The sequence below is a fragment of the Hylobates moloch genome, unplaced genomic scaffold, assembly GCF_009828535.3.
Source record: "Hylobates moloch isolate HMO894 unplaced genomic scaffold, HMol_V3 SCAFFOLD_8, whole genome shotgun sequence".
Classification (NCBI taxonomy): domain Eukaryota; kingdom Metazoa; phylum Chordata; class Mammalia; order Primates; family Hylobatidae; genus Hylobates; species Hylobates moloch.
Genome location: NW_026652283.1, coordinates 25874907 through 25899772, shown reverse-complemented (window position 1 = coordinate 25899772; position 24866 = coordinate 25874907). Strand labels below are relative to the sequence as shown.

The 24866-nt window shown below is 39.0% G+C and overlaps 1 protein-coding gene across 5 annotated transcripts in view; it reads right to left on the bottom strand.

Moving 5' to 3' along the window:
• STK38L (serine/threonine kinase 38 like) overlaps positions 1-24866 on the bottom strand; it is a 148533-nt gene that overhangs the window by 42989 nt on the left and 80678 nt on the right. Inside the window, exon 1 of one of the 5 annotated variants that reach the window (XM_058443014.1) lies at positions 19468-19480. The exons of the other annotated variants lie outside the window; for them this stretch is intronic. The gene's annotated coding sequence lies outside the window, so the exon portion shown is untranslated. Of the gene's footprint in view, positions 1-19467; positions 19481-24866 lie in introns of those variants that run through there. 5 annotated transcript variants of the gene reach the window in all.

Sequence of the window (24866 nt, the reverse complement as noted above, 5' to 3'; positions counted from 1 at the left end):
TCCCAAAGTGCTGGGATTACAGGCGTGAGCCACCGAGCCCAGCCAGCAAACATTTTTTGAAAACTAAGGGAAAAAATGTGTACTAAGACTTAGAAGCATGAATATAAGCATAGAGCTTTTGCACCAGAAACAGTCCATTTTGAGACTCTGTTCCTTTAATCTATTTATACATTTATTATCACAGCTAAACCAACTATTTTCACAGCTCTATAATAAAAAGATGCTCCTTGACTTTTAATGGGGCTACATCCCAATAAACCAATCCAAATTTGAAAACATCACTAAGTCGAAAGTGCATTTAATAGTGGCAGCAGAGCAGACATTCCCCAACTTACAATTTTTCAACTTTATGATGGTCCGAAAATGAGGCACATTCAGTAGAAATCATAAGGACCTCCTTGATGGTCTTATATCCCAATAAACCCAACCTAAAGTTGAAAATTCGTAAGTCAGGGACTGTCTGTATTTTGACATCTATTTGGGCAGGCCCCTCCTCTTTTTCTTTTTTTATCCTCCAAATTATTATACTTTTTCATATGAATTCTAGAAATCTGCTTGGAAAGTTCAATTTAAATTACTGTTGAGATTTTGATTTGGTATCATCTTTTGAGAAGAGGAAAAGCATGATTTAAACTATCCAGCCTCAGCTCATTTCAGCTTCAGGGCTGACTTCAGCTACTTCGCCAAGGTATTTCTGCCAGCTAGGGGACAGGTATCCAAACTGAGAGTTAAGGTTTTTACAATCCTTTTAAAAAATTGCATCCAAGCTTACATTGTCTGTTATTGATTATAGAAAACAAAATGAGATATTCAACAAACCTAGTGGATAGTGTTTGCAAGACACTTAGGCTTTCAGAGTGACCAAATAAAGGCAAACCTGGAAGAAGCCAACTAAGCTAATAGTTTCATCGGCTTTAGGTAAGGCTTTAGGTACTAGCACCTATCAATGTACCAAGCAATATGATAGTAGGAAGAGACCCAAATAGTAGGAGATATGATATGAGCATGCTAAGATCCTATAAAATTGTCGAAAAAAAGAGTTAAGACTAACCCATATAAACAATTAGCACATAAACAATTAGCCTGGGTGGACCTTTCTGATATAAGCAGGGCTTTAGAACAGGGGAAGATCAGTGTGGGCTGCAGTGCCCAATAAAAACTAATAGATCAAATAGTTCAGCTCTAGCTTAACTAAATGCCTGGTGGTAATCAAAATTTAGTGACAGCTATTCAGAAGTCTATGTGAAAAGAAACAGTGATCATGTCAAGTTGGTTTATAAATCAAGGCTGGGCTACACTTACAGCCTTCCAATAAAAGGGCAAAGATCCTATGAGCAAGCATCTCTTAATTGCAGCAGCTACTCTAGATCATATGCCTAAACTGTGGCCAGCACTAGATTAACCCAATGGGAAATCCCCATGCTTTGTGGCTTATAGGTTATTCAAAACCAGAATCTGATCCTACTCTCCTTATACATGACCTGAAAAGTCCCTCCTCCACTGGACTTGCATCCATAAAAACTCCACCCAGTTTCCTGACATCACGGAAATTTACTAGCCCACTTGGAAGACCTAGTATGTAAGCTCATCTTTTTGTGGAAAGAGGCAATTCTTTCCAAAATTATTGAGTCAGAAATTTTTACCAGCTCTAGACTTTTTTTTTTAAGGAGGGAAAGTTTTATCTTTTTTGTAAATTTTACTTGAATAAACAGGATGAGCACTGTATCTCCTTCCAAGGAGCAAAAAATACTGCTCAAATAGCTGGAAAAATTGGTCAGGAGGAACTGGAGTGGAAATTTGCTTTAAATTCTTTAAATTATATGCAAACTCCATGGTTATTTAATGTTGAAAGAATTATGAGATAAGACATCTCCATAATTTCTTTACTCATCTGTCATTCCAGAAAACATTACTTAGAGAGGGTAGACAGCTCTTCCTTCCTCAATTGTGTCCTTTGAAATGAACAGAAATCTCACCTTTGAGTTGGTTTTAAAGCGGTTTCACTAAAATCAGGGAGTTAAAGACTAACCCTCTGAGGTTCCTTCCAGTCCTCCTACTGGTGTGTGTGTGTGTGTGTGTGTGTGTGTGTGTGTTTTGAGATGGAGGTCTTGCTCTATTGCCCAGGCTGGTCTCAAAGCCCTGGGCTCAAGAGATGCTACTAGGCTGGGCGCGGTGGCTCACGCCTGTAATCCCAGCACTTTGGGAGGCCGAGGCAGGGAGATCACAAGGTCAGGAGATCAACACCATCCTGGCTAACACGGTGAAACCCCGTCTCTACTAAAAATACAAAAAAATTAGCCGGGCATGGTGGCGGGCACCTGTAGTCCCAGCTACTCGGGAGGCTGAGGCAGGAGAATGGTGTGAACCCGGGAGGCAGAGCTTGCAGTGAGCTGAGATTGCGCCCCTGCACTCCAGCCTGGGGGACAGAGCGAGACTCTGTCTCAAAAAAAAAAAAAAGAGAGAGATGCTACCACCTCAGCTTCCCAAAGTGCTTTATACTTTTTAAAGGTAATTACTGGTACTTTAAATTAAATAGAGGAACAAAACAGGGTGTGAAGTTTTCACACGCATGCCTCAGGACTCTATTTCTAATGAGATGATACACTGTAAATCATGAAACGCTAATTCCCTTCATACCTTATAGCTTTGTATTAAGTGAAATTGGGATAATTTGGTGGGTTGTACATATTTAGAAGTGAAGTAAATACTTCAAGAGTTGTGAAGATCAAACGAAAGCGGTAAAATGCTTTATAAAAGGCAAGACACTATTCAATGTAAGGTTATACATGCTTTAAAACAATAAATCTAAATCCAGGATAATGGTTATTTCTGGGAGACAGGAAAGGGAAGGATTACCAAGGCATCTTCACTCTACCTGCAATGTTCTGTTACTTAAAGAAAATCTGAGGTAACAGGGAGAGACTTGGTAAAGATATGCAGTAGACACATGAATGTTCCTTGTATTTTTCTCCATAACTTTGTGTATGTTTGCAATAATTCATAATATAAACTTCAGTTACTAGTTTATACTGTAATTTTGATAAAATAGAAATGACAAAGATTCCAAGGAATTTTAAAGGTTTCTTATGGATATTTTTTAAAACTATTTAACCTTATACATAAATACAGTATCTTGCTTTTTACTAACTAGTATCTACTCTCATTCATATAATCACCATTGCTTTTCTTCCTTGCACTTCCACCTTGCACAATTTAAATAACAAAGCACAGCTCTCTCCAGGGCATATGAACAAAGAATTTCTAGGAGATGGGCTGGGTGGAAGTTGTGGTCCTGGGAACAGCTTCATAGAGAAGGAGAAAGCACAGGGACAGGCTGCCAGATTTCTGCAGTTGTGTCTTCAATGAGCTTCATTATTTTGTTTCAATTATCATGACTTCCCAGAATACCAGATAAACTTATATTTAGAAGTTTAAAAACCTATCCTATACATACTAAAATATTTCCAGATTAAATCATACAACATCAAGGATTTACTGCAAAATAATGCGAAGGGGAGTAGGTGTGGGTATAGATGAATCAAGATTGGTCATGGTTTGAGAACTGTTTAAGCTGGTGATGTGCACACAGGGGGGTACAGTTTACTCTTTCATTTACTTTTGTGTATACTTAAATTTTTCCATAATGAAGTTTTTAAAAAAAAAATCTCAAAGCTAAAATAAATGATTTAAATATCATTCTATTAACTCTTGTACACATTTCAATTTGTTAGGCCCATCCATGGCAAGGGGATCAGGGAGCCAGGCCAGGTTAGTCCTGAGGCACTGCTAGTCAGCTGGGTGCTCTTGTCTAAGTTACTCAGTCTCTTTGATTTTGAGTTTATGGATAAGATATCTATGTTCCCTTTTAGCCATATCATGATTATTGGATTTATAAAACTGGCTTACAGATATTATATAACACAGTAAGAACTGCAAATGTTATAATGGTACACTGCGACCACATGGGAGTATCTTTCTTCCCTCATTTATTTATTTATTTATTTGAGAAACATTTAGGGAATGCATACTGTGTGCCAGGCACTGTGACATGTGGGTAGAATTCAAAGTTAAGTGACACAGAATCTCTGCCTTCAAGATGCACTCTAATCAGGCCGGGCATGGTAGCTCACGCCTGTAATCCCAACAGTTTGGGAGGCCAAGGCGAGCGGATCACCTGAGGTCAGGGTGAAGTTCAGGACCAGCCTGGCCAACATGGTGAAACCCCATCTCTACTTAAAATACTAAAAAATTAGTCAGGCGTGGTGGCAGGTGCCTGTAATCCCAGCTATTTGGGAGGCCGAGGCAAGAGAATCACTTGAACCTGGGAAGCAGAGGTTGCAGTGAGCTGAGATCACACCATTGCACTCCAGCCTAGGCAACAAGAATGAAACTCCATCTCAAAAAAAAAAAAAAGAAAAGATGCAGTCTAATCATGGAAGACAGGCATATAAACAAATGAACAACAACACAAAGTAAGTATGATAATGGGGTGATGGAGCCGAAAATACCAAAAGGCCTTAGTAGTGTGAGACAGCAAGGAATTGTAAATAATTTCGTATGAAGGGGCGAGAGAAAAAGTGGCAGGAGATGCGGGACGACAGGAAAGTAGGAACCAGATTGAGAAGGACCATGAATGTGATGCCATGGAATTTGGATGGTACCTTGAAAAGTGATAAGGAAGCCATTTAAAAGATTTTAAGTCTGAGAATGATGTGGTCCAATTTACATTTTAGATTTTTGGGGCAGGAAGGTGGATTTGATGGTTGCTGGCAATGTTTGAGGAATGAAGGAAGAGGGGAGGAATGGAAGGGAGGTTTACTGTAATTATGAGATAACTAAAATGGTCTAGCAGGATATGACTGAACTGGGGCAGGGTTAGCAGAGATTACTGAGATACTGTTAGAATGCCTTCTTGGGTTTGGAAGTGGAGAAAAGAAAACATAGTGAGTTATATATGTAATCATTAATGTACAATAAAGCTAACAAGTTCCTTCTTCAAAGTGTAAAAGAGACGAGTTTGGAAATGCAAGTTGTAGGTACTCTAATATTTCTCCCTCTTTCAAGATAACATAAAAACTGCAGCATTGAACAATAGTATGCATTTATCATGAATGGCTTATGTGCTTCAAGCACAGCACCTATAGGTACCGAATAAATGTGGGTTATATGTGAACATGATAGATTATTAAACACATGAAATGGACTGGACCTGTTTTCTCTGGTCACTGCCACATAGTACAGATGGTAACTCCCTGCTGGCCAGATTAGTAGTGACTTGATGAAATGCACAAACAAAAAGAATTTTTTTCAGGTGAGCTTTACACCATTCTGTCATCTTTCCCCCCAGATTTGAAAACCGTATCAGCAATGATCCTCACCATCATTTCTCAAAATAATGGATAGGATAGTTAAGCTCTGGTTACTTAAGATTTAGACTACTCCTGACACGTAGACTCCAACAGGACACCTTTATTTCTTACAAATTACATAGTGTCTTTTATCTGAGCTCCAAAAAGGGCATTTTTTTTTTTTTTTTTGAATAGAGTCTTGCTCTGTTGCCAGGCTGGAGTGCAGTGGCGCGCTCTTGGCCTCCTGGGTTAAACCGATTCTCCTTCCTCAGCTTCCCGAGTAACTGGGATTACAGGTGTGTACCATCACGCCCAGCTAATTTTTGTATTTTTAGTAGAGATGGGGTTTCACCATGTTGGACAGGATGGTCTCAATCTCTTGACCTCGTGATCCGCCCACCTCAGCCTCCCAAAGTGCTGGGATTACAGGCGTGAGCCACCGCGCCCAGCCCAAAAAGGGCATTTCTAAAAGAAGTATCAGAGAGAAGCGATCAGTCAGTCCTCAGTGCCACAAACCACACATACTTGTGTTTCAATTTTTATAAAACAACAGCAGTATTATTTCCTCAAAACACATTATCTTTATTTGAATAAAGATAAAAAGTAAGGCACAGAAAGGCAGATTATCTAGACAATGTCCTGCTGTTAATGACTATTATTCTGAAATTAGAAAATTCAGCCTATCTTTTAACCACTACCTCCTTATAATTCCCAGATTTTCTCAGCAGTGAGGCTATAGTACCAAACATCAAAACCTAGAAATCTGATCATTCTATTCCATACCCAGAACTTTATTAAATGCTAATACTCTATGTTACTGACAATAATAAAAATAATTCAGAATTAACTATACATTAATTATGTAGTAGGTAATATGCTTAATACTTTATATACGTTATCTCGTTTGGTTTTGATCCTCACATTAGCCCTAACGAGTGGTACATAATGTTACTGCCATTTTGCAACAGAAAAAATGGGCTCAGAGATGTGTATGTTATAAATGTTATAAAACCAAAACAAGCCTGTCACACTCACTGGCCCAGGACTCTTCATACTAAGCAGTACTGCTCTCCCAAGCCATGTATAGGTGGGCAGGCGTTAAAGATTAAAAAGCTGAGGCTCAGGAAGTTAGCAAGTCTTGTCGAGGGTCACACATATAGAAATGGAGCCACCATTCGGCTCCCACTCCAGGACCCCTCCCATTCTGCCTCCAATACTCCCATTCTTCTCCATAAAATAAATCATAGCCACTTACAGGGATCAACAAAGTAGAAAATCTCCGCCCTTGTTTAAAAGAAAAAAGATAAACATACAAAATAAGGAAGAAAAAATATCAAACACAAACTGGCTTTGTCAACATAGCATAAAGGTCATGAGGATCTTAAAAAAAAAAAAGAAAAAAATTAACAAGTAGTTTTGACACAATCAAGGCCCCAAAGGAACTAGTTTAGAAAATAATGCATTTCAGCTTTCTAATCTATGAGTCCATGTTTGTTTTTCCAGTATTTCTTCGTTTCTTTTACAGTCCACATTTAACTGCCAAAGTTTTCAGTACTTATCAGAGACCTGGCAAAAGGTTAAAGAGCATTTTTCTGTTCCCAACCCACATAGAAAACAACGCCTACAATCAATCATCACAGAATCTATTGCCAAGTAGCAGGCAGGTGCAACTTTTCTCTGCTGCACTGTGTGTGTTGGGGGAGAGAGGTTTTGAAAGAAACATTAAAAACAAACCACATTTGGGGGGATAATTTCTTCTAAGTGACTTACATCTTGTAAGACATTTGGCTGTTGACAAGATGATCCCACCCTTGAATACACGGAAGTTGCACCCAGTCTCACAAAGCAGATTCAGTCACCCCAGGCAGAAGTCTGGACTTCCCTCCAAGACAAATATGGAATTCAATCTGTGTGATGCCTTGAATGCAGCTAATTAATTTGCAATCCTTTATTATGACCATATAAAGGAGGGAAAAGAGCTACTTTCCCAGTCCTTCCTTGAGGGGAAATCAAAAGGAAAAAAAAGCATAATATTTAAATCCCATGGCAAAGTTCTTAAACTTTTCCACTAATATACACACCCTAGCTAATTCATCAGCATAATACCCTACAGTGGATCACCTCAGTACTATCTTTCCTATACATGGTCATTCCAACGATGTGCTAATTCTACTCAAAACGGAATGGATAAGAAGCTATAATGTCTCATTCTTTTTGCTTAGCCATTTAACCCTATAATTTTTAGAGTAAATGAATTGACCTTAATTCATTTTATTATTTATATTTACTTACAGCTAAGTAAACAAACCACAGCTGAGTGAAAACTCTATCTAAAAATAACCAAGAGCCAAAGCAGTAACAACAACCTAATGAAAGTTGCTGTTTGAACCAATGAGAGTGTTTAAAATCCAAAATAAAGATTCAGAGGAGAAAAATACTTTTAACCTAAAGCTAATGAGTACGGCAGCTCACGCCTATAATCCCAGCACTTTGGGAGGCCAAGGCAGGTGGATCACTTGATGTCAGGAGTTCAAGACCAATCTGGCCAACATGGTGAAACCCTGTCTCTACTAAAAATACAAAAATTAGCCAGGCATGGTGGTGTACACCTGTAGTCCCAGCTACTCGGGAGGCTGAGGCAGGAGGATCTCTTGAACTCAGGAGGCAGAAGATGCAATGAGCTGAGATCGTGCCACTGCACTCCAGCCTGGGTGACACAGCAAAACTCTGTCTCAAAATAAAAAATACAAAAATAAAGCTAATGAGTAGACACATTTCAAATATGGTTAGCTATCTCCCAAATAGCTGTAGTCTTTTAGAATGGCTCTATCTCAACTGCACAGTAACTATCCAAGCTCAAAAACCAATTGGAATCCTCTGTGGACTATTTAAAACCATTCTCTACTAACTACCCTCCAAACATCTGCATATGGCATATGGGAAATTGAATTACAAGCTATGAATTTTCTGAAATCCTTCAGAGGCCAGCAACCACTCATGGGGAGCCAAAACTATTCATAATGAAAGCCTGATCCACTATACACTTCCATTAGGCAACTCCAGCTCCAAGTTTTGCTCCTTCCTTAAGAGTACTGGATCCCACCAACCACAATGAAAACGTATTTTCCCATTCTCTCGTCATCACATTTAAAAAAAAACAAAGTCTTAGGTGAATTCTTCTTTTAAAACTAAAAATGAATTAGTATTTCTTCAGATACCAAGTTGATAATACCTATGAATCTACCTCTAAAACTCTACAACTAGACTGACTGACTTTGAATCCCTAATTCCATTCCTGCTGGCTGTGTGATCTTAGACAAGTTACTAAATCTGCCTGCGCCTTGGTTTTCTCATAGATCAAAAGGATTGTTGTGAGTTAATATATGTAATGCACTTAGGGTAGTACCTGATTCATGATAAGGGTCAATTTGAAGAAATTATAATTATCATTATCACTGCTATCATCACTGTACCTTTACAATTACACTGTAAACATGTCCCTTTTGTCATCCTCCAGCATGTGGAAAAATCTACCAAAAGATAATTAGGATCACTCTACTAAGCTAAAGGAAGTAATTCATAGATAGTTTGGTCAGCAAGTTACATATTACAAATAACATCATAAAGATTCAACTAAAATCATAGTTTAAGATTCAAGCCAGGCATGGTGGTTCACACCTGTAATCCCAGTAATTTGGGAGGTGGAGGTGGGAGGATCCCTTGAGCCCAGGAGTTCAAGACCAGCCTGGGCAACAAAGTGAGACCTTGTCTCTATAAAAAAAATTTAAAAGCGCTGGGTGTGGTGGCTCACATCTGTAATCCCAGCACTTTGGGAGCCCAAGGCAGGTGGATTACTTGAGGTCAGGAGTTCGAGACCAGCCCGGCTAACATGGTGAAACCCCATCTCTACTAAAAATACAAAAATTAGCTGGGCGTGGTGGCGTACACCTGTAATCCCTGCTACTTGGGAGGCTGAGGCAAGATAATTGCTTAAACTCAGGAAGCGGAGGTTGCAGTGAGCTGAGATCACGCCACTGCACTCCAGCCTGGATGACACAGGGAGACTCAAAATAAATAAATAAATAAATAAATAAATAAATAAATAAGAATCAATCAGCTGGGTGTGGTGGCACACTGGTAGACCCAGCTACTCGGCAGGCTGAGGTGGGAGGATTGCCTGGGCCTGGGAGGTAGAGGTTACAGTGAGCCGTGATCACACAACTGCCCTCCAGCCTGGGTGATGGAGACGCTGTCCTCAAACTAAAAAATAAAAAAAGATTCATTTGGATCTCTTATAGGCAATTGTTGCAGATTTCAGGTAGCTCCTAAAGTCTTAAGATTAAACTTTTGAAATCACAATGCCAAAAATGTTTTGTCTTCGAAATAATCACAGTGCATTTGGAGAGACAAATGCATCTACAACCAGGCGACAACACTGAAAATAAAATTGTAGCAGTTTGAATAGGGGACTAAATTAGTTAATTTTTTCCTGGGGTTCAAAAAAAGAAACAGCAGCAAAAAATAGTACTTAAGATTGAAAGTTGGCCGGGTGCAGCTGCTCATGCCTGTAATCTCAACACTTTGGGAGGCCAAGGTGGGCGGATAACCTGAGGTCAGGATTTTGAGACCAGCCTGGCCAACATAGCGAAACAACGTCTCTACTGAAAATACAAAAATTAACTGGGCATAGTGGCGGGTGCCTGTAATCCCAGCTACTCAGGAGGCTGAGGCAGGAGAATCACTTGAACCCAGGAGGCAGAGGTTGCAGTGAGCCAAGATCACGCCATTGCACTGCAGCCTGGGTGACAAAAGCAAAACTCCATCTCAAAAAAAGAAAGTTCCGGGTTATGACACAGAACATATGCAACATGAATATGTCATGGTTATGAACATGTAGACTACTCAAGATTGTGTATTTTTGAAATAATAGAATACCAGGTTCAAAAATTAGCATCACAGAATGAAAAATAAGCCACAAATTAGCAGAAGAAAATTGTAACACACAAAAACAAAGGATTAAATACAATGGTAATACAATGATAGCTATTCTTAAAAAGTTGTTTCTGTGTCTCAGGTACTATTCTGAACAATATACATGCATCTTGAATGCATGAAGAATTCCTATATAAGAAAAACACAAACAACAACATTTAAAATGAGCAAAAAACCCGAATAGGAATTTCACAGAAGAGAAAACATAAATGGCCCATAAACATAATAAAAGATGCTCAACTACAATTCTAATCAGGGAAATTAACATTAAAACCCCACAGAGATACCACTTCATACTCTAGCAAAAACCTAAAAGGCTGCGAATATCTAGTTTCATTGAGGAAGAACAATGGGAAGACTATTCACTGCTGGTGAGGGTATAGATTGGTACAACTGCTTTGGAGAACAGTTTGATGCCACTCAATAGAGCTCAACACACACATGCCCAATGACCAAGCAATTCCACTCCAGGTACGTACTGTAAAAATACTCCTGCACATGTAGAATAGGAGACACTGCATAACAGTGTTCACTAGAACATGAGGCTGAGGTGGGAAGATGGCTTGAAACCAGGAGTTTGAGGCTGCACCAGTAGCTGGGACTATAAGCATGTGCCACTGTGCCTGGCTAATTTTTTGTTGTTGTGGTTGTTGTTAGAGATGAGGTCTTCCTCTACTGAACAAGCTGGTCTCCAGCTCCTGGCTTCAAGTGATCTTCCCACTTCTGCCTCCCAAAGTGCTGGGATTACAGGTGTGAGCCACCATGCCCGGCCAAGTTCTGCTTCTTAAAATGAGGTAGATACTTTGATGTTTCATTTTCCTTAATTGTACAGATATACTTTATATTCTCATATGTGACACAAGTCAAAATTTAAAAAAACAATGTAACGTTTATTCCCTTTAGATGAATGATGGGCAAATTTACATAATGAATTCATTACTGAAACAATGTATAGATTTCAGACTAGGAAAGTAACTATTTATAAAAGAAAAGCTTAAAACCTGCAACAGAAACAAAATCCTGAAACTGTAAAATTGAGTCAAACCAAAATTTAAAAAACAAAGCAATGATATAAAGTATCATTTGTCCAAATGTGTTCTACAAAACGCTTTTTTCTTAAATATGTCTGAGGAAAAACAGGTTCTAGGAGTAAAATACGTTTGAAAAATGCTGGGTTAAACAACTGAACCTATGAAGGAAGGAATAGAACTTCTCAAGCTCTTGACTCTGGAATCTTTTTTTTTTTTTTTGAGACGGAGTCTCGCTCTGTCGCCCAGGCTGGAGTGCAGTGGCGCAATCTCGGCTCACTGCAAGCTCCGCCTCCCAGGTTCACGCCATTCTCCTGCCTCAGCCTCCCAAGTAGCTGGGACCACAGGCGCCCGCCACTACGCCCGGCTAATTTTTCTGCATTTTTAGTAGAGACGGGGTTTCACCTGTTAGCCAGGATGGTCTCGATCTCCTGACCTCGTGATCTGCCCGCCTCGGCCTCCCAAAGTGTCGGGATTACAGGCGTGAGCCACCGCGCCCAGCCCTCTGGAATCTTTTTTACACGGCAATTAACACCATGCTTCTTAGATTTGTATTTCAGATAAACACAATCTGGGAAGAGGGCCACACCAGATTGAATATTGCCCCCAGGAATGAAATGAAAACAGGAATGGATTCTCCAGTAAGAGGTACCCAGATATCCTAATCTTCAGTAGCTGACCTAAACCCTGGACAAGTGGGATCAAACCCCATAACCAAATACAACTTTTTAGGAACTAAGTGGATAATCACTCTGTGTTGTATGAACATGTGGGCAATGTGTTTCCTACACAGCTTAAAGGTGCAACAAAAAAAGATTTAGGTGTCATATAAAGAATTTCTACCACTGTTAGGGTAATGGTGGACTGACAGGCAGAGGGTCTTAGCTGTGACTTAAGTAAAGTTCAATAGAAGCTTCCGGCACAGATATTCATGTTTCCAATTGGACCGCTCAGTTATCCATTAGACTTCCCCCAATCAAATTAGAAATTATCTAATTTTCTAATGAAGTTTTCCCCAGGCACAAGGAATCTGTGAACTGGACCTAAAAAATTCTTCATAATGTGCTTTTATTACCATAAAAGATGCACATTTATTTTAAAAACTTCTCTACACCACTATCATAAACCTTTGCACACACTTACTTCTTCTGGAAGCTAACTTCTGAGTGGCAATGAAATATATTCTTAAGAAAAAAGTCTGACACAATGCCTTTGCGTCTTAAAATGTGTTAAAATATTATTTGAAAAGAGTCAAACATCTGTCTTTTCAGGGTATCACAGGGAATCAAACTGGAAAATGTGGCACTGCCAGGAGTTTCTACCTGGTGAAGGGTGGCAGACTTTTGTCTTCAGAAGGCTCTTGACAGGGTAGCATCCATTATCTTGCCAATTTACCACAACCTAGGCCCAATCCTCAGTCTTATAGGTTCAGAAATTTATTTTTATTTTTTATCTTTTTTGAGACGGAGTCTTGCTCCGTCGCCCAGGCTGGAGTGCAGTGGCGCAATCTCGGCTCACTGCAAGCTCCGCCTCCCGGGTTCACGCCATTCTCCTGCCTCAGCCTCTCCGAGTACCTGGAACTACAGGTGCCCACCACCACGCCCGGCTAATTTTTTGTATTTTTTTTAGTAGAGACGGGGTTTCACCGTGGTCTCGATCTCCTGACCTCGTGATCCGCCCGCCTCGGCCTCCCAAAGTGCTGGGATTACAAGCGTGAGCCACCGCGCCCGGCCCAGAAATTTATTTTTATCAGCATCGACAGGGTAGCTACATTGCTTAGAAGCAAACAAAATTAACCATGCTTCAACAGAAATCAGGATATAAATGTATTAATACAGAATGACAAATATAACTGTGACAGAAATAGGAATGCCTGTTTATGGTCATATACGGCCAATACTTTCATTACAGCCAAACTCATACATGCAGCCAAATAAGAGACCCCTGAATACACAGGGAATGAGAATAAAAAAAGAAGAACTGAACATTTAATAGTCTTCTTTCATTCAATCAGCAATTTTTTTAATTAAGCAACTACTATGTCCAGGTAACCTTCTGGGTCCTGGGTATACAGAAGTCTCTGCTTACAGAAGTCATATGTAAGTAGCAGGTGAAGAGTATGTGTTTCACAGAAGTTTATTACAATATATTAATAAGAGCAAAAAATTTTGGAAGCAATCTAAATGTTCAATAGAGCTCCAATTAAATAACAATAAATCCAAATAATGAAAAATAATGCAGCCCTTTAAGAATAGCACTTGCAAGCCATAATTCATGACATGGGAAAATTATCATGATGGAAAAAGAAGCAAGCTATATATAGTGCATGATCCTATACACACACATACATACATACATATTTCCTATCCCTTTATATGCATAAGAAAACAAGCGGAAGGAAAGTCATATCTTTAGTCAAATCTTGTTTACTAAAGTACTATTAATGATTACCTTTTCTTTTTTATACCTTTTTGCATTTTTCAATTTCCTAAAATAGCCTTACATGCCTTTTATCACCAGGAGAAAAATTACTTCTAAAGTAATTTCAGTCAACATGCATACTAAGAACTCTTCAGATTTATCTGTTAGAAGCTGTGCATGAATGCCAGTCCTTGCATCTGTCTTGGAACTCACAGAGAGCTCTTTTCCCATGGCTTTAAGCAATACTCAAAAAGACTAGCATACCTGAATTTCCTAGTCCTATGTTTTTTTCATCCAACAGCCAGTCTTGTATTTCTAGCTGTTTTCTAAACATTTCAACCAAACCATTTTACAGATAACTCATACAGTCATCCTTTACATGCATGGGGAACTGGTTCCAGGATCCCCCTTGTATACCAAAATCCATGGATGCTCAAGTTACTGGGATAAAATAGTATAGTATTTGCATATAACCTACACACCGCCTCCTATATACTTTAAATCATCTCTAGATTACTTAATAATACTTACTACGATATAAATGCTATGTAAATAGTTGGTATACCATGTTGTTTTTTATTTGTATCATTTTTTATTGTTGTATTGTTTTTTCTGACAATTTTGTTCTACAGTTGTTTGAATCAGTGGATGCAGAACCCATGAATATGGAGAGTCAGTTGCATTTCATTATGCCCAAAGGTAAATGCATAACTTTTTCCCCACAGCTAATCTTCTAGCAACCCCACTGCTGTCCATGGCAAGCAGGCTTAGTTAATCTCGCCCTTTCCCGTTTCAGGTTCATTAAAAAACTCTTGTCAAAATCTTTTTCATCCCACCTTATTCTTCATTCTCACTTCCATCAGCAGCATATCAGTCCAGGCCCTAGTAACATTAATGTTACTAATGGCACTGTTAGTAACATTACTTACCAGCATTCAAGTGGGTCTTCCTGATGCCATTCTCTCCCATCCTGAAATCACTGCTCTTTATATAGAACTTGTATGATGTCATTCATTGGCTCGAAAACTTTTAAAGCCTTCCTTTTTCTACCACCCCAATCTAAATTTCTATGCCTGGCTTTTATTAAAACCCATAATTTGGCCCCACCCTAGCTATTTAACTTTATTTTCCACTATTCGCCAGTCTCCTCCCTCATCAACGAGAAGACATACCATAATCAACCTCACCACTAACCCTTGGAATATCTAAACTTAAAAATGGTCCTTCCTTTCCCCTTTACTTGTATTTAAAGAACCTGACAAATGATTCCTCCTCTGCTAAACTTTTCACAATTTCTTCAACCTCATTTATGTTTCACATTTTCAGAACATGTCTTGCTGTTTATTAGGAATCTCACAATTAGGTACTCTCATGTAGACAGATTTACAATCATGTATGTTGTCATCTTCTATTAAATTCCATACTCCTTGAAGGCAGGAGCCACGCCTTATTCTGTCCCCCAGAGTACTCAGAATGATGCAGAGCACACAGAAAGTACTCAAATCTTGTTGACTGATCCAGTGAGAAATGACCAACTTCAGTTCCAGCCTCTCTTTAACATGTACATAGCAATTTGGGCAAGTCAAGCTCCATCCTGAAGGACATAATACGGGACTCTTTAAGCACATTATTATGAAGGCCCTTCAGGGATAACGCCAGAGTGATGAGGTGCCCTATACCAGGGATAGTGGAGACAGAGTTCTTGGGATTCATCACTGGGGTCCTCAAAGCATCTTCCAAGGGGATAATAAGGAAGGACTCAAACACCTTTGAATCTCCGTGAGACCAGGCATGAGGTCTTTTAAAAGAGTTCTTTAACTGGAGTGAATGTCAAAGAGAAGTATAATAAAATAAAAGACCTGAGTAGAGTCCTGCTTGTTCATAAAATGACACTACCTAAATCACCAAATCTCACTGAGCCTTGGTTTAACTCAAGAGGTTCCATGCCACTATAAGAGGCAGTAACTGCCAACTGATAGGAAATATTTTCATATGCATAGTCGTAGTGCCCCATATTTATGAACTTCTTAAGAGTCTTCAAAAAGCTTTCTGTATACATTATCCTTTACTTTCTAACTTTTCTAAATACAAGGTGAGAGAGACACTAAGTGTTCTATCAAAACAGTCTTGGCCGGGCACAGTGACTCACGCCTGTAATCCCAGCACTTTGGGAGGCTGAGGCGGGTGGGTGAACCTGAGGTCAAGAGTTCGAGACCAGTCTGGTCAACGTGGCGAAACCCCATCTCTACTAAAAATACAAAAATTAGTCAGGCGTGGTGGTGCATGCCTGTAATCCCAGCTACTCGGGAGGCTGAGATGGGAGAATCGCTTGAACCCGGCAGGCTGAGATTGCAGTGAGCTGGGATCCCACTACTGCGTTCCAGCCTGGGCAACAGAGTAAGACTCTATCTAAAAAAAAAAAAACTCAGAGTCTACATATAACAAATATTTTGTTTTATTCTTAGTGTACTTTAAATACACTTACCCATATTATTCCTTTTTTTTTTTTTAATTAGAGATAGAGTCCCACTCCATCACCCAGGCTGGAGTGCAGTGGTGCCATCATAGCTCAGTGCAGCCTTAAACTCCTGGCCTCAAATGATCCTCCTACCTCAGCCTCCTGAGTCACTGGGGTTACAGGCGTGAGCCACTGCACCTGGCTGTTTACCCATATTATTCTAAAATTAAGAAACATTTCAGAAATTGACTACTCAATGATTTTATCAGTTTTCTGCCATGGAAAATGTAATGATTTAGGATTTTTAACCTTAATACCTAGCAAAGTTTCTATAGTGCTTTCTCAATAGGTATTTTGATTTAAACATTTTGTACTGAATCAGTGAAAATATATAGAATTTACTAAATGTAAATTATAAAAACTAATTTTCAATAAAATTTCTATTTTTAAAAGTTGAAATTTTACTTTAAATTTAAAGACATAATTTGTATTTAGTTTCAGTGTGTAATGGCTGGCTTCTCAACAATGGCATTATTATTGTCTGGGCATTAATCCTAAAATATAATTTTTTAAGAGAAGGGACTATTGTAAGATTTCTGTGGTTTCTTATAGCAAATGAATAGTGTCAAAAATGGTACAAATGGTACACAAATGTCTGATTCATACCACGGCATACGATAATCTGTAACACACTTTTCACTGGTGAGGAAGTATACCTTGCAAAAACTAAGAAAAGAATGTTTACCCAGAGATCTGCTGCCGCTGCTGCTAATAAAAACTAACATTTACTGACTGCTTCCACGTGCCATGCATATGCTAATAAACAGAACTGTATACCACATATACTGTATTAGTTAATATGTAAGGCTTTTAAAACAACATCTGGCAAATAGTAAACCCTACATAAAAGTTTATCATCATCATCTTCATATCACTCAATTCTGAAAGTAATGATTAAAAGCAGGCATTACTGCTCCCCACTCCCCATTTTACAGATACGAAAACAAATTTAGAGAAGAACTTAAGAAATTTGTTTTAGGTCACACAGTTAAAATGGTGATGGATCTTGAGCTTTTTCTAATCACTATGTAATTTTGATTAACTTATCAAGTAGACCTTAAGCTGAAAATGGAAGAAGAGATAGAAAAAGTTCAGATATTACTGTAACAATGAAAGAAGCTGGCTGGGCATGCTCTGAAAAAGCATGCTCTGAAAAAACTGAAAATAATGGGAATGCTTGGGTCAATTATTTGTTGCAGAAAAACAAATGGGAAAGGTGTTAGCAACAAAGTGGTCTCAGGTCTGTGGAAACCCATGCCCAGAATATGGGTATTAAACAAAGAAAGAAAACTGACAATTTACAATAAGTTAATATGATACTATTAAGCATCACTGAGATTTGATGAAATGGGACTCTGCACAAGAATAGGGCAAAAGCAAGGAAAGTAGAAGCATAAAGAATTGCTGGTATTCTAGAGACTGAGACTGACACAAATAAGCTGTGATGGGGACTTCAACTTTTGGGATAGCCGCTAGAATTCTCCCACAGCTAAAATCCATGTCTCTGATAAATGCCTTGCTAACCCTTCCACCTCTCAAATAGGAAAAGAGATATTCTGGATGTGAATGTGACCACTGGGAAGAAATTCGATGATAAATGTAAGTACTGGGAAACCAGAGAGCAATTTACCATGGAATTTTCAAGTTTGTTACAATAGCTGGGAATGGAAACATGGGACACAATTAGGCAACAAAAATTACAAAATGTTCAGAGAAAAGAAAAGTAAATCCTGCCTGAGACTCAAAAAAGAAAGATGAGTCATCTGTTTTAGGAAGCTCTCAAGAACAGAAGTCTAGTTAAACTGGCCTTGATTAATTAATTCAACAAATATTTACTGAGCATCCACTATGTGCCAGATACTGCTCCTGGCACCTTATAAAAATACAAATGACACAAAATACCAGCCCTTATGGATCTTATATTCTAGTGGGGTGAGGGGATGGAAAAAAAGTATAGGTGCTGGAAGAGGCATTACAATTTTAAATAAGGTCATCAGAAGAGGTTTCATTGAGAAGGAGGTTTGAATGAGATGAAAAAGAATGATTTACCACACAGTACGTATGGTAAGTGCAAAGGCCCTGAAGCAGACGTATGCAGTTACAAACAGCAAGGAGTTCAGTATGGCACAGAGAGAGTGAGGTGGAGTGGTAAGAAAGAGTTCAGAGAGGTGACAGGGGCAAGAACATGTAAAACCCTGCAAAGACAGTAAGGACTTTGGATTACTCCTGAATTATGCCCATAAGAATTCACACTTACCAGGCTCTCTTTCACTAAATGCTCTCTTGTATTAAATACCTACCTTTTACTAGGTGTTATGAGAAAAATACAAAGGAAGGCAAACATGATTATTACCCTGAAGACAGTGTCATTTTGTTCTGTTGGAAGTAAATTATAAATTGAAAATGAATTTAGAAGAATAACAAGGAAAATGTTCCATATCTATACATGATCTGATAAAGTACCAGACTGAAACTTGTGAGCTTTAGAATAATTCCTAGTTATATCACAAGAAGAATCCAGAAAAGAATGATGAAAAAAAGAGAGAAAGAAAGAGAATGAGTCAGAAAAACATGGTAGTGGTGGTAGTGGGGGACTTGTATAACCAAACAAGTGATGGACAGACTGACATAAAACCAGTATTGCGTCTATCCTCTTTCTTCTAGTCACAACACAAAGATTAAAACTTGATATAAGAAACAGAGTTCTGGCTATAAACTGCAAAGGATATTAATGACAGAAAATGGGAAGATTCTGAAAAGACTGGCTGCACAAAGAGCTCTTCAATGAACTCAGATTTTCAAAGACACAGAAAAAGAAAGGAGGGTCACATAACATGGATGCCTATAAAAGAAACACAGGATGGTATCAGGAAGTCAAATGTCCACAATGAGCTGAACTTAAGAAAATCATTAAGGGCTACAAAAGGGACTTCTGAATTTATGTCTGGAAGAGAAAGTTTACAAAAGGCCTGGTATACACAAAAGGCTGAGTATGTTGGTTAAGGTAAACGGTGTAGTTAATACATGTCAGAAAAAAAAAAAAGGAAAGAAACCCTTCACTTCTATTTTGCTTTTTAAAAATTCTACACTTGAATACCCCCTCACAGTTTACAAAGACCTTTTACATATTTCTACCTGGAGAGGTAGGTATGACGCTTACTTTATAAAAGGGAACTTCCAGTCCAGTGTCCATTGCTCAATCCCTGCCTCTCTTCTCAGTCTAGGAGAACGACAGCAAAAAGTGGTGTGTTAGGATGAAAGAACCAATGCCCATGACACGTGAAGCGGCCATAAAAGACCTGCCCCCGACACACTGCAAATATGACTTGACCAGTTGTCTACTGTGAGCCTGCCTGGGAATTTTGCTGAATGCTACAATAACTCTTTAACAAGTTAGGAAGACCAAAGAGGTTAAGACAGGAGACAAAGTACTCCATCTTTCAGAGTGAGGAAAAAACACAAACATAAGAAAATGAATGTGGCAAAAGATTAACTCTGTGTTTATCATTCAGCCCGAAGAAAATCCTAGATGATTATAAAACAGTTTCTGAGTAGACAAAGATGGGCAATCACTGAGAATCAGTGTAGGTTCAGGAAGAACAAGTCTTGCCAAGTAATTTTATTTCTTTTGTTGGCAAAGCTCTAAGACAAATCTATGTGATGCTCTGAAAGGTATTTAACAAGCTCCACTCTCCAATTCTTTCTGAGAGGAAAAGAGAGATGGGCTGAGTAACACGTATACATAACCAATTAAATAACAAAACTCAGAATGCTCATAAATAAGTTCTGCAATATTCACTGGGCTTGGGCAATAGTGTTACCAATGATCTGGATAAAAGTTTTTCCAACATCCTTATCAAAATGTAGGGATGACCAGAGCCTGGAGAGAATAATGAAAAAAAGGAGAGCAGAGTCAGATCTAAAACAATTTTAACAGAATATTAACTTTAACAAATAAAATTTAATAGAGAAAACATAAAGAATTATATTTGGGTTAAAAAAAATCAAATGCTAAATATAAATTGTGAAAACTGTTGTATACATAAAAAAGCAACCAGGCCAGGCGCGGGGGCTCACGCCTGTAATCCCAGCATTTTGGGAGGCCGAGGCGGGCACATCACCTGAGTGGAGTTCGAGACCAGCCTGGCCAACATGGTGAAACCCCATCTCTACTAAAAATACAAAAATTAGCTGGGCATGGAGGCAGGGGCCTGTAATCCCAGCTACTTGGGAGGCTGAGACAGGAGAATCACTTGAACCCAGGAGGTGGAAGTTAGTTGCAGTGAGCCGAGATCATGCCACTGCACTCTAGCCTGGGTGACAAAGTGAGACTCCATCTCAAAACACACACACAAAAAGGCAACTATCCCAGCACCCTGGGAAGCCAAAGCAGGAGAATTGCTTAAGCCCAGGAGTTCGAGAACAGCCTAGACAATATAGCGAAATCCTGTCTCTATTAAAATATTTTTTAAATTACATTTTAAAAAAAAGAATTAAAGAGTTTTTTCAAATAAAAGCTTGACATAGGCTGGGCATGATGGCTCATGCCTGTAATCCCAACACTTTGGGAGGCAGAGGTGGGTGGATCACTTGAGGTCAGGAGTTCGAGACCAGCCTAGCCAACATGGTGAAACCCCGTCTCTACTAAAAATACAAAAATTAGCTGGGCGTGGTGGCACTCGCCTGTCATCCCAGCAACTTGGGAGGCTGAGGCAGGAGAATCACTTGAAACCGGGAGGCAGAGGCTGCAGTGAGCTAAGACTGTGCCACTGCACTCCAGCCTGGACAACACAGCAAGACTCCACTTCAAAAAAAAAAAGCTTGACATAAATTAAAGTGTGAAATGGCTGCCCCTAAAATGTATACAATCTTAATCTTGGGCTGAGTTGACACACACATATAAATAAAGTCATGCACAAGGAAGGTGAATGCCATACTCTACACTGTACTAGTTGGCTCATATCTGGAGAAGTTATTCAACACTTAGTGATGTCCTATAGTCATACAAAGGGCAAAATAAATGTCCTCATAATTAGAAAATTAAGTCATCCTCTGGGAGTAACACCAGTCTGAATCAAATAGAGTGATGGAATTTAGCCATCACTGTAAGTAATTCCAAGAAAATGTGTGACTGAAAAGGGCTGGGGATACCCAAGTCTGGTCAAAAGTGAGTAGGGTATAGTTTCTGGGAGACAGGATTGGAATGTGAATTAAGAAAGCTGAAACCTTGTCAACTATGTTGACAGAAGGAGGTTATATTAATCTGGGGTAGTGGGGGGGGAGCAGGAGTTTAACAAGGAAGACTTTGCCTATGTGCCCCCAACACTGTCTGAGGTGAAAGCACACTGACCATATCCCCAGAGCAGTGCTGGACAGCTGCATCCTTATAAAGACTCTCCATCGGGTTATCCTGACTTAGTGACACTCCCCATTAAGATTACCCATTTGATTAGATGGGCGGGCTTCCCCTGTAGATTCTCCTATAGTGATGAGAGTGTGCTCACCAAACTATAAGCTTCTGTTCCGCTCACAGTTATATTAATAAATTCACTAACTGGCATTCTTGGTTTTATGTCAGTCTCTCCATCACTTGCTAACTATAAGTAAATTCCCGTAATTCTGGTGACTTCTGGAAAATGTTCAGAAAAATGTTCACAGCTAAGGACCTAGGTAAGTGAGGTCTATACCTTAAATATGACAATCCATATCCAGCTTCTACCCATCTGAGAAGCCCTATGTTCCTTTATGACAACTCTATTTGATGTAAAACGGAACCACGTATTTTAAGAGAGAAAACAAAATAAAACACATGGAGGGGAGTGACCAGGAAGGCAAGAGGTCTGAAATCCATATTTGAACAAATTCAATGAAGATACTGAGCCTGAAAGAGAGAAGATGTTAGATAGCCATCTTCAAATACTACTATTGCAGTGACATAAAATTATCTCTAATTCTGAGATGAGAACCAGTTGAAAATTATATAAGGAAACACTTTCCAGTTAGCACTGTCCTATGCCTGGCACATAGCAAATGCTCATTAAGTTTTGACACACAGTCAATGCCCAACATTATTACCTCTTACTGTAGTTTGGATATTTAAAAAACATAAAAGAAACATATACTAGACACTGTCAGAAAGCCTAGGAGAGGTACCTAACCCTGCTGGAGGTAAGAGGTCAAGGCAGGCCTCCCTGAAAGAGATGCCTAAGAAGAATACCAAAGAAAGCACAGGAATTACCCAAAAAGTATAGGAAAGGGCATTCCAGAAAGTAGTGTGTGAGATCGAAGGTACGAGAAAGCTAGTGGTTCAGTGTGGTTGGAGAGGTGAGTAGGGGAGTGATGGAAGTATAAGGCTGGAAAACTAAAAAGGAACTCATGTGTCACACTAAGGAGCCTGGAAGAGGCCATGGGGAGTCACTAGAAATTTTAAGGATGAAAGTTACATAATCAGATTCAAGTTTAGGACAGTCGTGGGCAGCCACATGGAAGACAGACTGAAAGAAGGCAAGACTGGTAGCAGGGAAAGACGGCTAGTTCAATCATTGGGCACCTGAATGAATATTCTGGCACTGGAGGAAGAGCAAAGGCAGAGTTCAAGACATAGTTAAGGAAGACCTAAAAAATGACTAGATGTCAGTCATAAACAAGGAGGACGAGTCAAGGGTGATTTCCAGGTTTACAGCTTAAGAACCAAATAGAGAACAACGCCACGCACTGGGAAAGCTAAGGAGCACAAGAATGGCTCTGGGAAGGGAGAAGATAAAAAGCTCTGGGCGAGCAGAATCTAAGTTACCCGTGGAACACACCAAAGGTGGTGATATCTAGAAGACAGATGGACAATGGGGTCTCAAGATCAGGATGGGGACCTGAGCAAGATATACCAGTTTGGAAGTCATCATTGCAGAGAAGTTATTGAAGATATCAGAGCATATGAGATCACCCACACTCACAGTGCAGGGAGTGAGAAGAGGATTGGGGACAAAAGAGCTTATTAACCACTTAAGGAAATGAAAGTTAGCTATCTTATGATCTGTTAAGTTCCTTATCTTTAGGCAAAGAACTTAAATATTTAGGCAAAGACTAAATATCCACTTGTTGGAGATGATGTACAGGGAATTCACAACAGAGTTGGACTAGATGACCTCTAATGCATCTTTCAACTCTGAAAATCAATCAAAAACTTCAATTTAACACAGTATTTCTTACAATCTGAGAAATTACTTTTCACCACTATTACAGAAAAGCTAAAATCTTAAGTATTTTTGTTTTTGGCTTTGTCAGTCCAATATTTTGTGTAAGTTCTAAAAAATAAATTTTTTGTTGTTTGATAATGTTTTCTGAAAGGGAGACAGTACTTGGTTTACTTGTACAGGAAAGCACAGGCTCTAATTTCTTAGCCCTATTTTTCCTTCTGTGGGTCCAGTTACACTCTTGGTTAGTATGAAAATGCAGTTTTACTACAGTAAAAATTTAAACACATGTTCCCAGCTATTCATCCCTTTACCTTCTGCCACCTTGTGCCTGAATTGGGCTATACAATGGGGATAATCTATGGATTTAGATCTTAAAGCTGTAACTACATTTCAGAAATGTGCTTATAATTTTCATTGATATTTAAAGTATGTTGATTTCTGTCTCCTTTTCTGCTCAATTCTAAAAAGAGAGAGACACTGGTCCATAAACAATTTTAAAAATTAAATCCAGAAATGTTTGATTAAAACAAACTGCCATTTTTGGCATAAAAATACAACCAGAGTATTTTCAGACAAGACTGCTGGGAGTTCAACTTCATCCTTAAATATGGCATTGGTCCCACCAAGTGGTACCTGGAATAGGTGTGAGAGGTACTTGACCTCTTTTAACCATACGTACTTTTTCTCCTGCCCCCTCTCTATGCCTCCCCCACCACCCCGCAAGCCTGCTTTTTCTCCTCCTGTTCCTTTCACTTTCCTCCTGAGAGTGCCCATAATCTTTTAGTATTATCAGTAACGGCACTAAAGCCAACACAGCTGCCAACCCCTGGCCTAGAAATACAATGGATATAATTTGAATTAGAGACTACCATTAACTTTTTGGTTGTCCTTAGAAAACAACTTTATATTCTGTTTCAGTGGTCCAATCCAAAGGACAGAAAAAAAAAATAACCACTGTAGAAAGTAAATCTATGTAAAAAAGAAATCTGTAGTGCTTTTTAGCTCTAGCAATCTAATGTAGATTATACAACAAAGTTTATAATAATGATTTGCACATACAGGTCTCTGAATGACCAAACAAGGATAGAGGAGGACCGGAGATGATGTTTGACACCACCTGAAGTTTAGGGTCATGTTAGTTATTAAACTGTGTTATTTTTTAAAAATGATAAGGCTTAGAGTAGAGAAGAGGAAAAGAATCAAGGCTAGAACTAGAATAAAAGGACTTCAGTATTAGGTATTACAGTCTTGGGAAATGTTTAAGAGTTCCATAAAACCATATGGGAAAGGTAAATAATCATGTTCCTACCACAATCCCCTCCCTCAAGTCAGGTGCTCTTGAAGCTGTGCTTTGATGCAGCATTCT